Source organism: Tympanuchus pallidicinctus, unplaced genomic scaffold (genome assembly GCF_026119805.1).
Source record: "Tympanuchus pallidicinctus isolate F22 unplaced genomic scaffold, pur_lepc_1.0 scaffold3, whole genome shotgun sequence".
Classification (NCBI taxonomy): domain Eukaryota; kingdom Metazoa; phylum Chordata; class Aves; order Galliformes; family Phasianidae; genus Tympanuchus; species Tympanuchus pallidicinctus.
In genome coordinates, this window is record NW_026294747.1 from 61,424,737 (window position 1) to 61,443,490 (window position 18,754).

The 18,754-nt window shown below is 45.9% G+C and overlaps 1 protein-coding gene across 1 annotated transcript in view; it reads right to left on the bottom strand.

The window, feature by feature from the left end:
• WNT3A (Wnt family member 3A) overlaps positions 1-18,754 on the bottom strand; it is an 82,206-nt gene that overhangs the window by 16,479 nt on the left and 46,973 nt on the right. The window lies entirely within an intron of this gene.

The window sequence follows — 18,754 nt, forward strand, 5'->3', positions numbered from 1 at the left end:
GAAAGGCAGAGACATTTTATGCAACTACCAGAGCACATAATACCATAATATCAACAGCTTGGGAATGATTTAGAGTCTGGATCTGTAGTTCCTGGGGAATGAGGGGCTCACTCTCACAGCTTGACTTCAGAGCAGCTCACCTGCCCTGCCTCTGCCTCAGTTGCCCTGCTTTCTGATCCCTGGTACTTCAGCTAGCAGCTGAAGCAATGGGATTGAACATCTACTTAGACAGAGAGGAATAAGAAAAGTACAAAGCCTGGGACACTGACTGGATGATTTACAAGCAATTATGAGTCAGGAGATAAGCTCTGGATGACAGATATTCTGATTATAGTTGAAGCTGTTGTTCTCTGCAAGCAGAAAAGTAAGTATATTGAACATCTGTCTAAAGATGTATTCAGTTCTGTACTTGTCCATCAGAGTGCATGTAAGGACAATACAGAATGGAGTGTATTTTCTAAAGGTGTGCAAATGAACAGATCTATAAGCTCATCAAAGCTGTAACCTCAAGAATGGAAATACACTACCCTTTTCTGAAGGGAATAGCTGTTACTCCATAAAGACATCTGCTGGCCAGGTGGGTGCAGATCTTGAACTTTGTCATGCATAAATCTTATGGCCATACATCCCTGTGCAAAGGCAGTTTTGCTAAGAGGAGTCTGTGAAATGGTGATCATCCTGGTCTTGGTCCTGGTCATGGAGAAATGGGTCCTTCTACTTAAAAGCTGATCAGGAGAATCTGAACCACGGTGCTTTTAAACTACAGCTCTCCCTGTGTTGCACATGTATGTCCATAATGGGTCATTTTAGCTGCCCTATTACTCTGCAGAATAGAAAATGTGTCATCAGTTTGAATCAGGAAGCTGAGCAAGAGCATGCAGGATGAATGCTTGGCTACGAGATCATCTGGCAGTCTGTCATATTTAATGTAAAGCCAAAGACTTTAGCTCTTGGTAAATACTAAGAAATTAGATAAATGGAAGATCTCCTTCAGATTCACTGTCAATGTTGGCCTATTTAACTAGGGTGTCAAGTGTTAGACAGAGTTTAATAGCAGTACTGACAATACAAAGCTTGTAGCTTGCATCTACTTGTGATTTTAAATACTGCAAGATCTCACACAAACTGTCTAGGTTGGCCCCACCAAATATGTGCCAGTAACTACACTGAGGATGGATGCCATACAGTTCTCATTGTGTTGTGTAGTGTGGACAAATGTCATAGAAGCATAGAATCATGGAATGGCTTAGGTTGGAAGGTGCCTTAAGGATCGACCTGCTGTGAAACATGCTCTCAGTGAGGGGATGAGCTCCATGAGCAATATGTCTTCAACTGGAACATCCAACCTGATGCCCACCAAGAAGCTTTCACACATGATAGTTTTCTGTTCCTCACTGAGTCACACAGATTTCTGAACTGGTGACCAGCGAACAAGTTTAAAATTAGGAATAGCTGTTAGTACTGTAAAGCTTTGGTCTCCTGCTACCTGATCCTTCCCATAATCAGAACGGCAGCAGAGTTGTTGCAGCATGAGATAGCAACCTGACCTCAAAGAAACCCAACTTGCTGCGAAAGCAAACGATACCTAACACCTCCAGACAACTCTTTCTCAACCAGTCATCATTTGTATTCATAAAACAAACCAATTTCATTAATCTTACGCTTAAATTATTTTAAGGTTCCTTAACTCACACAACACCCACCCACCTAATTAGAGAGATGCATTTTTCTCACCCAGCCCCATGTCATACACTCGTCAGCCTTGTGGTGAGTGGAGCTGGAAGAGTGCAGACTATGGAGATGCTCTGCTATGGAGATGATCTCTTCCAGCCTAATCTGCACATGGGTTTGATCCTCCCAGGCAAGGAAAATGATGGACACATAAACTGCATAACTGCCAGGTGGTGTTGAAAGCTGCTTTGAAAACAAGGGGTGTGAGCAAGTGGGAAGAAGAGACAGGTGCTGTGGGTTTTATTTCGCAGAAGAAATGTAGGGTTCCAGCTTCCACCTCTGTCTATGGGTTCATCTGCATTAATCCATCATAAGCCAAATGAAAACCTTTGATGAAGCAGTCTCTTCCTCAGGCTACACATCACTACTAGTTTTGATTCTTCTCTTTTGCACTGTGAGTCTGCTACAGAGCTTTGAGAGAGGTGCCTGCCCAGAGAGGCGGTGGGTACCCCATCCCCAAAGACACTCAAGGTGAGGGCAGATGGGGCTGTGAGCACCTGATGGGGCTGTGCGTGTCCCCCTGTTCATTGAAGGGGATTTGGACAAGATGGCCTTTAAGTGTTCCTTCCAACTCAAATGACTCTATGACTCTATGATAGAACAAAATCTTCCAATGCTTATACCTCTTATTCTTTTAGTTTCAAATACACTAAATGCCTGTTTGCTCTTCTGCAAAAGAGCCCTGCCTTCATGTCTGACAACTGATCATGATGTTATTCCTGATTTTGCATCCCAAATGCTCCTGTAGTTCTTCTGCAGGGTGCAAAAGAGCATCCACATCCCATAGGTGGAGTGTGGGCAGCCCAGAGCTGATGGGAACAACGCAGGACCCCTGCCCCAACACATCAACTGGGATGAGAAGGAAGAATGATGACCTGATCTGCATCCACTGTCATCAGTGACTTTAATGGGAGTGGAAGGCATTTATCAGGCTGCTGGATGAACCCAGTACCTTAAGGGTTTACTAACAGCACACATCGCTTTCATCCCTGCCTATCTTACAGCAGCAAATCAAAGTCACGCATCTGTGGTCTCTTGGGATGGGAGCTGCGAAAGATTTCTCTCTTGCTATTAAATGTAATCTCCCTTGGTGGCAATGCTGACACTGCCCTATGTAATAAGTGGAGGCGGATGGTATGTGAAGTGTGAAAAAAATAAGAGAACAACCAAGAACCCTTAGGAAATGTCTTTGAAAATCAGTTACTGAATAAATCTGGTAAAGCAGAAAATGTAGTTTGGCCATCAGCAGAAAAACATGGGGCTTGATTCTCCTCTTGGCCTGGTGTAAATTAGAGAGGCTTTTGTCTGATCCTGTGGAAGGAGAAGTTAAGCCAGTGTTACTGAGGGTGTCTCTTGTTACAGAAGTATTATTCTGAGGCATCTCACTTCCTGCAGTTTTGCAGGAAGCTGTTGTTTGGAAGCACTTCGCTCTGAAGGAAAGCACTTTAGAGATGCACTGACCGGCTCAGAACAGATCCAGAAAAGCTTAAAATCATAAAAATCAGAGCTGGACCTTGCCCCTCTCTGCCTAAAGGCAGGATCCAGTCTGCCAAAGCCATCCCTGACAGATGTTTGCCTAACCTGTTCTCAAAAACCTCCCAGGTTGGAGCTCCCACCCCTTCCCCAGGCGATCTATTCTCATGCTTCACTACCCTCACCATCAGACCGCACTTCTGAAGGTCTAACCCCAAACCCCTGCCTCCGATTGAAGTGGACGTGAAGAAGAGCTCATCAAACTAGCCTGGTCAAAGCAGAGGAGGAGGCGGAAGTGGGGAGAAAGAGAGGAAGATGAAGGAATGTTGCAGAGCAGTGAAGCATCCGTGATAGAGCTGGGAACGGAGCTCAAGTCCCTCGGCTCTGTGACTTGTGTCTGAGTCACAGTATCAGCGGGGAGCCCTTACCTTATTAATCCCAGTGGTACCCCTCCTTCCTCCTGGCTTTTTTCCTATGCTCCCTCTTCTCACTCGTTTCCATTCCTCATGGTAATTTCCTTTGCCTTTCAGCACCTCACATGTGCCCTCAGAGGGAGAGGGTGTTGTAACATACGCAGTCTTCGGCTGATTCATCCTTTTGCTTGTACATGACTAACACTCGTGCTATTTGTCTAACTATTTCTATTGATGTACATTTAATATGTAAAAATTTAATTAAAGCGTTATTCATAAAAAAATATCTGGGCCAATTTAATATTTTTTTTTTTTTTAAATACCCACAGGGAATATTCCAATTAGGAGCTAAACACCGGAGAACAGTGTCAGATTCCACCCCCATCTCTAATCAAAGCAGAAGGTTTAGATATTATAAAGAAAAAGCCACCAAAACCACAACATTATTTACAGGCATTCACTCTGCAGGTGCAGAGATCAATCCCAAGAGTAGCTGAGAACTTCCAGCTCTTGGTGGAAACCAGTGGAAGATACTCCATGTCTCTGAGGAGAAGCCAACCACGCACCCAGAGCCAGCTCCTCACATAGTGGGGATCTGTGCTAATGCTCTGATTGGAAAATTTGCTGAATCTTTCTAATCAGCTTGGTCCTGCAACCTTTAATCATGCAAATAGCTCACGTCTTCTGTGCAGCTCCAGACTTGCCAGCAAAAGGCTTGCAGGAGTGAGTATGGAAATGGGAATTGGGATTTGTGCTGGCACAACAAAGCTTTTGACGTCTACAGGCCTGAAAATGCAACCTTCCAAATGGATGCTTCTCCAAAGTTAGCAGGGAGGGGTAAAAACTCTTGGGCTTGCATATTGCATGGCCCAACAAGTCTCTGTAGTGGACAACATGATTCAGGAGCTTTGCAGAAATATTAGCATATTCTGCTTCCAGATAGGCAGGGACAATGCAAATAAAGGAGGCAAATAGAAACCGTCACCCCAAAAGCAAAGGAAACGTCATCCAGATTTGTTTATGCTAACAGGATCCACTTGGTTTGGGTCTTGGGAAAAGGCTGAGATCCAATCACCCAGTCTTTAGTTTAATATCATCCAGATCTGATTCACAACCTCGGTCAGAAATTTCGGTCTTCAGCAGTTTAATATAACAGTGTAATAGTGGTTTAGTTTGAAAGTCTGCCCAGGACGACTCCCCACAGGAAGGCTGGATGTGTTGTGCGTAGTGCCCAGCGGTTGGGATAACAGTGAGGACACAAACGTGACTCAGGGTGGGATCCCAGTCAGTGCTGATGGATGCCTAGGGCTTCTCCAATCCTTCCCAGCCTTCTACTGTCCATGACAAGCAACAAAAACACCTCCCAGTGCTCTCTAACAAACTCAAAACTGCAAAAAAACAGCAAGAAGCAAAATATTCAGTCCCTCCCATCCCAAGTGATCACCTTTATCCCAAACCTTCATCAGCTCTGTGGATGACATTTGCCCAGAGGCCTTTTTAAGGTTTTTCTGGATTCGTGAAAGTCTGGAGAAGCTTCACTGTCGTTCTGGAGCAAAAATGTCATGGGTTTTCTCAGACAGGGACTTAAAAGTGAGGCCTGTGGCAATGCTGTGCGTCACCAACCGAAGGAGTGCTCCAAACTCTCTAGCAGGAGACTGTAAACGAGTCAGGAGATTCATTCCTCAGGGAGATCTCCAGGACCATTTAAACCAACTCTTCAGGCGTTTTTATGAAGTTGCAAAGGCTCAGCCATTTACTTGAAGAGCCATTTATGTCTCCAGAGGGAGATAGTAAGGACTTGAAATATGTGCTGCTACGTGATTTGGAGCAGCAGCCTAGCAGTACACACGTAGGAGCTGTTAGATATGCTAAAATGGGAACACAAGCCGCCTCTTGGAGACTTAAGGAGGGATTATAGCAGATGAGTCCTCATTTAGTTTTCCAGAAAAGCAGTAAAGATAAACCTGGCTGCTCCTTTGCAGGGTGTTAAAGGGAGATTTCCTGGTGGGTGGATCTCCTCAGTGGGGCTTTATTGTATCGGCAGTGGGGCGGGAAGGAATGGATTAAGCAAGTGGCAAAGGGGATATGGAACCTTTGCATGCGTTCACAATGGAGATGAGCTGGGGAGGGTGGAAAGCTGTCAGCGGTCTAAAGGCAATCAGGCTTGGGTCCTGGCTTATGACTGACCACATGGCTGCTCTTGAGCTGAATTTCTTCAGGAATTCAACTGTGGATCCCATGCTGGGTCTGTCAGTGGTGACCAACAATAGGGCTTGGGTGTCGTGGGGCCTGCTGGGCACCCTTCTGTGGGAGGAAATCAGCCACGTGGAGATGGTGAAGTTGAGCCATTCAACATAGTCTGAACAAAACTATCCTGTGTTTGAACAATGGCAGTGCTGGAATTATCTCCTGCCCATAAATTACTCATTTTTATCCTTGTCTTCTTGCTTTTCTTGACTGTGTACTGTTTTTATAGTGTATTTCTTTGTTATGAAGTAGATTTTGGTATGTTCTCCTCTTAATCTGCATGTTTGGCTGTCTGTACTGGATATGCATAGGCACTACAAGCATCACAATAAACTCAGGTGCAGATTTTGGGGACTGAGGGGAGCCCATAGAAAGCTTAGAAGCTGAGAGCAGAGCTGAGCAAAGCAGAGCTGAGAATGGTTTTGACTTCACCCAGATGTGATCTCCTCTAGAGAGGAGAGATTTTGGTGGGGAACTGCAGAGATTATTCAGATTTCAGAGCCCGTATTTACCCTCATGAAATACAAGTCAATCTTTGAGGCTCCAAGTCCTGCTAAATAAATGTGTTTAACTTAAGAATCATAGAATCACAGAATCACAAGGTTGGAAAGGACAGAATCACAGAATCACAGAATGGCCAGGGTTGGAAGGGACCTCAAGGATCATGAATCTCCAACCCCCCTGCCACATGCAGGGCTACCAACCTCCACGTTTAATGCTAAACCAGGTTGCCCAGGGCCCCATCCAACCTGGCCTTGAACACCTCCAAGGACCTACAAGATCATCTAGTCCAACTGTCCTCCCATTATCCTTGCTACCACAAGATGCCAGTTGCCCACCATCTGGAGATTCCTATGGTCAGAAAACCGTGAAAATGAAGAGTTCTCATCCAGTAAATCGTAAGCACAGAATACACACGCTTCACACTGGTTAACTTCAGTAAGCTAAGGTAGGTTAAAACAGTATTTAAAGCAAAGCATTTTGGGCATTAGCTCGGGTGAGTAAGTTAAGCTCAAGGCAGGTTTGGATATTAGTTTGGCTGAGTAGCTGAAGTTCAGGCTGGTAGAGCAGGGGTGACACCCCAGCAGCTCCTGAATCACATCTGGCTCTCCAATGTTTGCATACATCAGCTATGGTGTGTGGTTAGTGGCAGGGCTATGCTGCTCAGGGACTAGAAAGCCCAGTACTGCTGTTAGTCTGGACTGTGGCTTGCTTGCCCAGGCCAGCTCCAAAGGAGCAGGGTCACTGTCTAAGGTAGCACTGGTGCACCATGACCTTCAATTTTCTGATCTATGTTGCATGCAGCTCACAGAGTGGAAGATTTGCTTTCGCACACTGGGATTCATCTCAAGCTATCTGATCCCAGTCAGAACCAAGCCTAGATCATCTGTCATTTTAATCCAGGTTACCTGGTTTGGTTACTCAGTGCGAATTGCCCTTCTTATTCTAGAAGGGTTGATAGGATCAAAGAACAGTCTGAAACATCAGTAGGCACAACCCTCTTGAGAGGAGGAGCAGCAACTGAATAGCAAAGGAGCAATCAGCCCCACAGCCCCTCAAATACCCAAAGACCCAGCCCTAGCAAGAGAAACCCAGTATGCTGTCAGCTTTTGGTGAAAACACAGTAGTGACCAACACCATAAAATACGTAGATGCACGTAGTTGAGACTGCTTGATGCAGTGATCTCACTGAATTGCAACACTGACAATTACAGCTTCTTTTCCAGAGAAGCTGTAATGCTGATACAAATGTTTTTTAATTGCATCTTTCCTCCTCTGAAGACTGTGTAACTACTATTTTGCTGTGAGCAGCAGGTATCAGGCTTGTGCCAAGCTCTAATGGTGAGTGTGGCTGTTAGAGCACAGTGTTATCCATTTCTAAAACATCTATTGGGAAAGTTAGGTTAAACACAGAGGGATGCTTGGATTCCTTTAAAGAAGCACAAAACAAACCCTTTTTCACTCTTTCTCCTCTGTGGTGTTTGAAAGCACTGGCCTCAACATGAATAACGAGCTAAAATACAAGCATTTGGTGGAACAGATGTTTTCTGAAGGCTAAGGGTTGTCCTGGGTAGAAATGACAAAGCTTCAGGGACAGCTTTTAACTCCTACATTTGATTATTAGTTTCTGCTATGTTTGGGCAAGCATAGGAAACATGGAACTGACAGAGAAGTTCAAAAGCTTCAGTGTCCACTTGGCCTCTTGAGGGCCACCACAAGAAGGCAAGATGCTGTTTGAGAGCTGCATGCAGCTCCATGGGGCTGTGCAGTATTTTGTTCTATTTGTATTCTCCTCAACTTTAACACTGTATTGCTGGATCCAGGTTATACTTAATAAAGTCATATGGAGGACTTGGTAAAACACATCATGTGCAGGTGCCTTCCTCTCAGGAGCTCACAAAGTCATCTCCAATGCTTTCAGGCACAAGTGATGTGCGTGGTAACATCTGACTGAGCAGACACTGCTCAGGAGAGCTAACCATAGACAATATTCTTAATTTAAGCTGTACTATATTCTGTCTCTATTACAGCACTGCCACTGTGCTGGGCAATGACTGAACATCCTACAGACTGGCTCTCAAGACGCATCTACATACTTAAATTCAGCTGTAGAGGAATCTATATCCAAAATGCAGTTAGGAAAGCGGACTGAAAATGCTAGATGAACACAGACATCTTTCTCCACCAAGAATCAACAGCACTAAAATACTTTGCCACCTTTTGTTACTTCTCTAAGAAGAATCTGTGCAATTTCCTGTTGGAGCATCTTCATGATGGGACTCAGAGTTTTATGACAGGGGAGAATGAGTCATGGGTTTGGGGCCTACCTGTTACAGCCCTCGTTTTATAGAGCTGTAAGGCTGCTTTATGAATTTAGGGGTCCTTAGGAGAGCACTGCTGATACTTCACTCTCAGTAAATTTGGATTTAGGCAGCTTGTCAAATTGAAGGAGTTATCTGAGGAGTATGCTGTGCCTCAGGCTAGTAATGAGGGCCAAAAAAATCAAATTTACATATTATGGGAAATTCTGGGTTGATTTTTTTTTTTTTTTTTTTTTTTTTGAGAGAGAGAGTTCAAAATTAGACAGAAAATTAGACAGAAAATATGAGTGTCTGAATGGTACTACACAATAAAAGACTGGGAAAAAAATGTTGTTGAAGCATTTATTCTTGTCGGCATTGGAATTTTGACAAGAAAGTATCATTCTGCTTCCATAATATCCAAACACTTTAATATTCTACAAAATATTAAGTGCTCTGCAATGAGCTTCTTTGATAGTATAATGACTTGCTATTTTGACATAAGATCATGTTCAAAATGAAAAGAAGTAAAATGAGTTCTTTTCAAGAACTCAAGTCATTCTGAAAAGTACAAAGAATGAAAGTCAAAACTGTCCTTTTTTTTTTTTTTTTTTGCCTTGAAATTTAGGAAGTCTTGCAAAACATCTCTATTTTGATGCAGTTGACTTTTCTGATGTTAAAAAAAAAAAAAAAGGCCCAGAAAATAAATAAATACATTTCAAGTAAGGTTGGATTCTGTGTGCTTAGCCTAAGGGGTCCCCAACTTTTTTATGGCTCCAGGTCAATAGAAATATCTCCTAGTGCCCTACCCACCCATTCACACTCCCACAACATCCCTGTGGCAACAGCTTCCCTGGGAAAGCAGCACGATTAGGAAAGGATAAACCATAATTATTAGCTATCATTTAATGTGATTTAGCACCTGGAAATAATGGAGAGGAAATTGTGCCAGATGCTTAGTCAACAAACTGCAGCCTACCAGGAAACTTTCCGTGATGCATTACTGCCCCATTGATCAAACTTGAGAGCAACAGCTACACGTAGGCCAATAAAGCTACCTAAATGACACTGCAAGAGCTTCAGAGCCCTGTCCACAACCTGCTTTTAGAAATATCCTGTCATTTCTGTGGTCCTCTCCATGGGAAATGGATATGGAGCAGAAGCAGGACCTGCTCCACTGTCTCTATCAAAGCCAAAAGCAGAGCCTGAAACACAACTAGAATATCTCTTTTCTGCCTCGTTCCCCATCCCTGGGTCAAGCTGGATCTGGAAAAGGCAGCTAGATAACATGTATGATTTACAAACTGTTTTTGAGATGAGACAAGATGAAATAAAAAGATGCTCTCCATTCCTCCACTCATGACCTGTATCCATTTCCAAGTTCCACCTCAAGCCTTGCGTACAGTAATGTGTTTTTCCTTCTTTCTGGTGAACATTCTGTTCTTCTGTCTGTGCTTTGCCTTTAAGTTCTATGGTCACCTGCATCCAAAGCTCCAAAGCCTGCTTGAGTTTCACCATGCTCACTCCTACTTCCTAAAAAAGTCTCCCTGCTCCCAACCCCAATCAAAGCATCACCATGACCACTTCATTCAAGTCTTTCCCTGAAGCATACCCATATTGAGACATATTCCTAGTCCACTTGTATGAGCTCTGTTACAGTGTTGTGCTATGGGCCGGAGTCCTAGAAGCATCTCAGTGACGCATGGGAGTGTGTTGGAGGTGAGTAGAAGATGGAGCACCATATGCTCCCGTGCTTAATGCCTTGGGGGTCCACCTCACATCATCCTCAGGTACTTTGTCTTCACCTATCTTATGCTGTTTGTCCAAAAAATGCCTCTCTTGTGCAGCACCCCTGACTACCGGGGTAGTCCTGGTAGTCCCTGCTTACTTTGTCCCATCCCTGGAAGCATTCAAGGCCAGGCTGGATGGAGCCCTGGGCAGCCTGATCTGGTAGGTAGCAATCAGCTCATGGCAGGGGGATTGGAACTGCATCATTGAATCATAGAACCATTAAGGTTGGAAAAGACCATTAAGATCATCTAGTCCAACCACCAACCCATCACCACCGTGCACACTAAAGCATGTTTAAACCAAATGATCCTTAAGGTCTATCCCATCCCTTCCAACCTAAGCCTATGATACTGTACTTCTGCAGGTGCTGCTTCCCACAAATTCTGTAACTTTGTGTCCCCCAAGTGTTTGGGAATCCCAGAATTCTGCTTTACTCTCCGTCTTGCTTTGTCATCACTGCTCAATCAATAGTGTTGCAGCCACTGCAGCAGGGCCCTAATCACTCCAGCACATCATTCACAGGTAGAACAGAACAGAAACAGAGTCATAACAATCCCTTTTAATCTTTCTGTCTTGCTGGTTCCCAACTCCTGCCTCTCTGTTAATCCTACGGATCTTCTTGGATGATGAGAGTCCATCCTTTAATGAATGTGCTCCCTGAAAGATGAGGCTGAGGGAGCAGGGAACCATAGGAGTTAATCCATTAAGAAACACACTTTCTCTTGCAGCAGACCCTTGCAGGGACTGTGCTATCTTCTGCTGTGAAATGCCTGGGCTGTGCTTTGCTTTTCAGCCCCACGGGAAGTGCCAAGAAGGGAGACAGGCCATGGGGATGACCTCTGCATCACATCCATTCCCCTGCCAAGCAGAAAGGATTGTGTAGGGCAGATTTATATGTTCTGTTTTCCTTCTTGCTGCCCAACCATATCTGTCTGGGGAGACACTGGAGGAAGTTGCCTGCTTCTTATATACAAATCCAACCAGATGATCCCACAGCCCTTAAAATCCCTGCCTCTATTCAGCGCTGCCAGCTCACAACATAGGGTTAAAAGAGAAAGAAGAAAAAAAAAGAAAAAAAAGGGAGCCACATTCACAAGCTCGGATCCCTCTTTGTCAGAAGACTTTGCTTGTTTGAGACATTTGGTACATAGGAGCATACCGTCATGGACCCCAGCCCAGGACCGGTCCCATGGTCGATCACAGCCGTGCTGAGGGTTGAAGCCACCACGTCCCCTTCCCCCAGTGCCCACGGCGGTGGCCTTGCTGTCCCCTTTTCCCTCCCTGGCTTTCGTCCATGCGTGTGCGTGTTTGCGCCGCCCGTTGAGCGCCGAGGGCCCATTTGGGGCCGGGATTCTCCCGGGACAAAGGGATGCTAATCAGCTCCCTCTACTGTTGCCTTTTGTCTAGGACTAGCTCCCACGCTTGGACTTGGCACTCTGGGATGCGGCAGAGGGAGCTCCTTGTTGCAACCAGCCTGAGCCCAGTTGGGGAATGCGATGTATCCAGCAGGGAAAGGGGGGCGAGGGGGAGGGGGGGGGGAAGGAAATAAATCTATAACTGCCAGCCCATCGCATTGTGCGCTGCCGGAGGCAGAAGTTTCCAATGCCTCCCGCCGCCGGGAGAGACGGCACAGGTTTTGTAGCCACGAGCTGCCTTGTTCCCGTTCCCCTCCCTGATCTCCAGTCTCCTGTTTTAGTCGCCATTCCCCACGTCGGGGCTGACAGCTGAAAGCTGGTGAGGTGGGAGGTAGGAGGAAGCACAGCAAACAAACAGGATCAGCTCCTGGCACTGCTGCCGTTTCCTTTTCACCATGGCTGCTCTCTCGGGTTTAAGCTCGTGCCAGGGGGTTGGCTGCAGAAAGCAGCTCTTTGCATGGGCTGTCTCTCTGCAGAACCCTCTGCAGAGGTGCAAGAGCCAGATCTTTATTCCAGGTGGGAAGGTGAACAGGGCAAAACCTCCTGCAAAGAAAACCAGACTACACCTGAGCCCACCCAGCCACACCAGCCTTCAGCTGACTCAGCTGTTCGCTTTGGAGAGGCAAATGCAACCAGCTATGATGCTAACACAATCCTCTGGGTGCCATCCTATCACAGAATAAGAATCACAGATTAAGATTAGAAAAGACCACTGAGATCATCCTGTCCAAACCCAATCCAGCCCCACCATGCCCACTAAACCATGTCCCTCAGTGCCACATCTCCATGGTACTTGAACACCTCCAGGGATGGTGACCTCCCTGTGATATACTGACTTATGTAATGCACACAGTACACTGGCTTATATAAAATATACATAATATGCTGGAATAACATACTTATGGCTGACTCGTCTCCCAAAGTAATCCCCAGCTCCATGCTCAGCTTATGCTGACACTGAACACAACCAGTGCTTCTGTCCTAAGCCAGGAGCTGCCAGTCTGTTTCTCAGCAGCACTGGCAAATCTCTGGCCTGCAGTATTTATGCATCTTGATGGCTGAGAGGAGCTTGCACAGTCACATTTTCAATCCTGATCCTTCCAGTTTCCTTCCCCATAGTTACAGGGTAGAGTTTGTAGATCTCCGTTGTTGATACCAGGGCAGCTGCCCAAATTGCCATTAGCGGAGAGGTAGACGGGGTGTGGTTGGAAATCAGATCCTCTTGGGAAGAGTTTCATGAGAGAGCAGAGAGTACCTCCTACATGTAACTAACCTCCTGGATGGATCAGTATCTTGTGGCTTTCTGCTCATGCCTTACTTTATTGCAGCAGTGAAGAAGGCTGATCTAGAGCAGGGAAAGGGGGGGGGGAGGGGGGCGGAAGCATTTGGCACGGAGACAACAGAGATGCCAGAATGCCATCAGGAAAATATGATGAGGTCTGCTAAACGTCTTAATTTTAAATCACGCAAGACATTATGAGATGGGATTATGGCTGAAATAGCATAGGATTGCCTCGGTGGTCCAGGAGATCCTTTCCAGTGCTGTGTTCTAATGTTACTAAAATGGCCTTTCCAATAGAGGCTGGGTGTCAGGACCACTTTCCAACAGGAGAGAGATGGGGGTGGGAGCTCTCTGCCCCCAGAGTGGGCCTCTAAGTAGCACACATGCAAGGCTGAGGCTGTAGCCCTAGGCTCCCTCTATAGTCAATGGAGAGGAATAAACATCTTGGTATGATTCATGTTATCCTGAGATAGGTGTCTCAGATAGGTCAGATGAATTGCACTGCGGAGATAGCGATTGCTCTCCACTGACTACAAAGGGAGCCTGGGGTGACTAGCTCAGACTTTGACATCTAACTCTGGGAGATGAGATCAGCACTATCTGAGAGCCTGTGGAGCAGTACTGTTACAACACAAGAAAAAAAAAAGAGACTTGTGTCTCCCAGGTATTATAACTGAATTTGGGAGTCTTTGTTCTGTTCTTGCTGAACCTGGGGAAAAGCTCAGATGGGTTTTGTTAGGCACAAGGTGAGCTGTGTCATCGATGGGCAGAAGGGAAAAAGGACACCTTGACAAAGCTGCATCTTGAGAGAGACATAGGCCTTATTTCCAAAAGATCCAGAATCTAAGTTAAGTTTAGCTTCAAACAGTGCCCTGCATTCCGTGCACTACCTGCTGTCACCTGAATCCCCACATCTCCAAGCCTGTTCTGCCCCTCGTGTGGTCCTGGGATCAGAAAATTTCCACCAAAGAGCCAGCCTCCCTGCTTTCCCATCCTGGGTTGATGCAGAGATGCAGAAATGTCAGGGTGTGAATAGTCTCAGACGTCTACAAGACATCATGAGATGAGTCATGCCCCTGAGGACCCCAGCATCAGATGAAACTCCCATGACCTGTCTCGCTGTCTGATATGGTGCACCCAAAATTTTGCTGACCCGTGCTCTTCTGCAGCCCTCAGTTTCAACTTTTGAATTTCCTGTGGTCGAGAACAGTGTCAGAAGTTCTCCCAGGCAATGTGCTTAGAGAAAGAAGCAAAGACGGTGCTTTGCTCTAGAAGAGTTGTCCTGAATCTAGGAGAGAGAAATATAGTGGATGGTTGTCAATGCCAGAGCAGTGCTGCACTGAGACTACTAAAAGGAGTGCTGTCTATCCCTAGGTGGTACGTTGAGATAAGGCATCTTTTGGAAAGAGATGTCCTAGTGAAATTCAGATTTGGGGGTCATCCCAGAAGTCTGGAGGTGAAATGCTCCAGCATGCGCCATGCAAGAAATCTAGATGCACTGGCAGTCCTGCTGTGCCTTAAACATCAACACTACTTCAGGAAAGAAAGCAATGGAAGGAGGGCAGAGGCATCTGTATCAATAGCATGCTATTATTGCTGACCCTTTCCTTTGCCAGATGGCCACCAAGAAAACAATTTGGAATCAATTTCTGAAGGATGCTTTGCTGTCTACAGGGCACTGTCCTCTGGGGGAATGGTTTTAAACTGAGGCAGGAGAGGTTTAGGTTGGATATGAGGAGGAAGTTTTTCTCTCAGAGGGTGGTGAGGCACTGGCACAGGTTGCCCAAGGAGGCTGTGGATGCCCCATCCCTGCAGGCATTCAAGGCCAGGCTGGATGTGGCTCTGGGCAGCCTGGGCTGCTGGTTGGTGACCTGCACACAGCAGGGGGTTGGAACCAGATGAGCATTGTGGTCCTTTGCAACCCAGGCCTTTCTCTATGATTCTATGATCATGAGTGAAGGTTTCAGTAATTCTGCAGGATTCATGATCGCCCTGGATGACATGCCATCCCACCTTGATTTGTGCTGGACAGCAAGACCTCCACCCAGCTGAAGCAATGGCATGATCTCAAACAAGTTGTGTTTCACATCATACCCATCCCGATCTCTGCATAGACTGGAACCATACCACAGTGAGCATCTCTTTGCCACGAACAACAGGGCACTCCGTTGTTTCTGTGGCTTCGGTCATTCCCATTCTAGCAGGGCCAACAATTATTTCCGGAATGAATTTATGCCCCTGATCCTCCGCATCACCCACTAGGCTCTCATTTGTCCAGCAGGGAATTTGATGTATGTCCTCAGAGGGCACATCCGACGGGCGCAGATGCTTGACAAAGCCACCCGCCCCGGCTCGTCCGAGCCCCATTGCACGCCAGCAAATGCCCTGATGTACAAAAAGGAGACGGAGTGGCTTCCAAAGGTTGCACGAGTGTTAAACTCTAATAAACAAGCCCCATCGGTGAAAGCTGAAAGAACCTGAGCCCTCCCCAACAAAGCATTTAATCCAGTTTGGCGTAACCTTTGACATTATTAGGGATCGCAGTGACCCTAATCCAATCAGATTGATTAACTAAAGCAGAGACCCCATAAGCTGACCCCCCTCTGGCCTTTGCTATTTAGCCCTGACCAAACAGTGGGAGAGACGTGCCATATTTACACCACAATGGGTCCGCGCTGAGAACCTGTTTCATTACAGAGAGACTTAAACTCCCATTACTCCATCAATGTATCATTCTTCAATAGTTCATTAAAAGCTGCTCCTCCACAATAACTATTAACCATTTCTCAGCCCATCTGGCAGGTTTAGAGCCCCAGCCAGTCTTTAGCAGAAGGAGGTGGGAGTGAGTGAAAGAAATAGACAGACAAGGGCTCCCTTTTTAAATTTAAACCAACCGAGGGACTTAAATAGTTTGAGGTAATTTACTTTTATTGAAAGGGGGAGGAGACGAGGAAACTTTTATTTTGACTTAATTATGTGCTGAGGTCCTTTACAGAGACAGGGCTGCGAGAAGCTTTCATTGTGTTCCTTCTCTTGAGATTGGTTCATATTTCTGACCAGAGGAGTCTCAAAGAGAGCTTGCACTGTGCTTAGAGGGGAGAAAACGCACCACAACTTAACCATAAATAGTGTCTTCAGTCCCTAAATGTTAAAAGCAGGTCAAGTGGCACCACTCCTAATAGTCACTTGAGCCTGAGATGGAAAATGCCCGCTGGGTTGCAGGGTTCACTTTCTGTTGTTGGTGAAGTCATGTCCTTCTATGACATCCTCCAAACTTTAACCCTGCATATTTTTAAAGACAACTTAAGCATTTTTCCTTCATCCTTTGGAAACTGAAAGCTATGGAAACTGCCTTACAAACAGCCCAACCTCTCAGAAAAGTTGCCAGGCATAGCTCTGACTAGCATGGTTTCTCAGCATCGCATGGCTATATCCACAGTCTGCTTCACTGCCTCATAACGTACAGATGGAAAAAAACATTATGAGACCCAAGGAAACAAATGAGAACAGGTTTTTTCTTTTCCTCTAGAATTCGTTCTGCTACAAAAGCTCAAGTGTAGGTTGTTGTTCTCTCCACAGTAGCTGAGATTTGAACTTCAGGGAGGCAAGAAACTGGAGCAGCTTAACACAATTGATGTGCAGCTGGGTAGGTTTAACAGGGAGATCAGACCTGCTTCTTTTCCTACAAGAGCATCCTGTTCTCTGTACATCAGCATAGGACACCTGAAAAACCCATTTCCTAGCAATTCAGAAGGAAGATCCAATGGTGGCACCTATCTGAAATTTTCTCCCCAAAACTGCGCAGGGCAGGCAGGCAAAAAACCAAGGGACTGAATAGCTGGATGGGCTGTGGGGCTTCTGCTCCTGATATGGCTTGAGTTAAAAGGCTATGGGCCGTACCTGTCAGGTGTTGTCTCCAAACAGAGGTCAGCCTGGATCCTCTGAACATCACTGTTCCCTTGTGATGTGCTCATGAATACCGTTGTGATTTAATATGTGATTCGTTCATCCTGGCTAGGGATATGCTAAATATAAATATATATATATATGTATACTTACTACATATACAATATTTATATATTTATATGCATATTATATTTATAGGAGCTAAAAGAAATGGGATTTCTTCCCACAAACAGGCTCATGGGGAAAAAGATTTTGGTTTCAGATCAGAATATGGCTGTTAAGGGGAGCAGTCTGGTGACAGTTTGGCACTGCTGAATCACAACTCATGCCTAGCCCTGAATTAGCAATGAGATAGCAAAGCAGCAAGGGCAGCTCAGACAGTGAGGCAGCCTCAGAGAGATTGGGGCCTAGGAAGCGTTTCCTGAAGGCATTAAAATCAATCCTTTGCAATCAAAGAAATCCAGATAGTTGTGTTAGGGAAAAAGGAGTTGCTTTAGTGACCATCTTGTGCTGGGGGTGGAAGACGGGGCCCCTGTTGACAAAGATGGGGAGCTGAAGTCGGATCTAGAGTGACTTAAAATTCCAGCCACAAAACAGAGTTTTGCTTTCTTTCTCTCTCTCTGTTTCTCCTTCTCTCTTTCTGGGTAGGAGCTCAAATATGTTCCTACCCTGGGGGATCTGCCGCACAAGAATGTGACTGAGCTGTTTTTTCTCCCCCCTCCTGCTGTAGGTGAAGCAAAACTGAAGGGTGGTTTGATTCTCCCTCAAGGAACAACATTCTTCAGTTATGAAATCGTCCCAGCCTTCTCTCCCTCGCTGCGCCCAGTTACTGAAAGCCTGCAGACTCGAGCACGGACGGACCCTTCGTGCTGATATAGCTGTGAGATAAAGCTTGTGGGATCAGAGCCCCTTCGGTCAGCAAGAAAGTGAAGATCACTTCTCTCCTGCTAGCATTCCTATGGGATAACATCAGGCGTCTCACCCAAGATGTTCTGCATGTCCTTGAATTGGGCTTGTTCAGCTTGGAGAAGGCTCTAGGGAAACCTCATTGTGCCCTTCCAGTACTGGAGGGAGCTTATAAGCAGGAGGGGGAGCAATTTTTTACATGGTCTAATGATAGGACAAGGGGAAATGGCTTTGAACTAAAAGAGGGGAGATTCAGGTCAGATGTTAGGAAGAAATTCTTTGCTCAGAAGGTGATGAGGCTGTGGCACTGCTGCCCAGAGGGGGCATGGATGCCCCATCCCTGGAGGTGCTCAAGGCCAGATTGGATGGGTGCTGGGAGCCTGAGCTGGTGGGGAGCAACCAGCCCATGGCAGGGGGTGGGAGCTTGATGATCTTTCAGATCCCTTCCAACCCAAGACATTCTATGACTCTATGACATCAAAACAAGACAAAGGTGTTAGGTTAATTGGCTCACTTACTCCCTGTGCCCAGCGCATGCTTTTGGGAAAGTCACCCTGGGCTTGTGCCTATGGGAAAATATTTTGCTCTGCTGACCTAATTCAAATGCTGTAGTCACCCGGGAGTGATGTACCTGGAATGGTTGCTTTAATTCTGTGCCAAACATTGTGATATGACACCTTGATATGGGCTTAAGCGCACCGCACTGCAGCTCCTGCAGGTGTAATTGTTTGGGGCTGATCTCTGATAAACCTGAATGGTGACACTGGTGTTAGCATCGCGTCCCAGCTC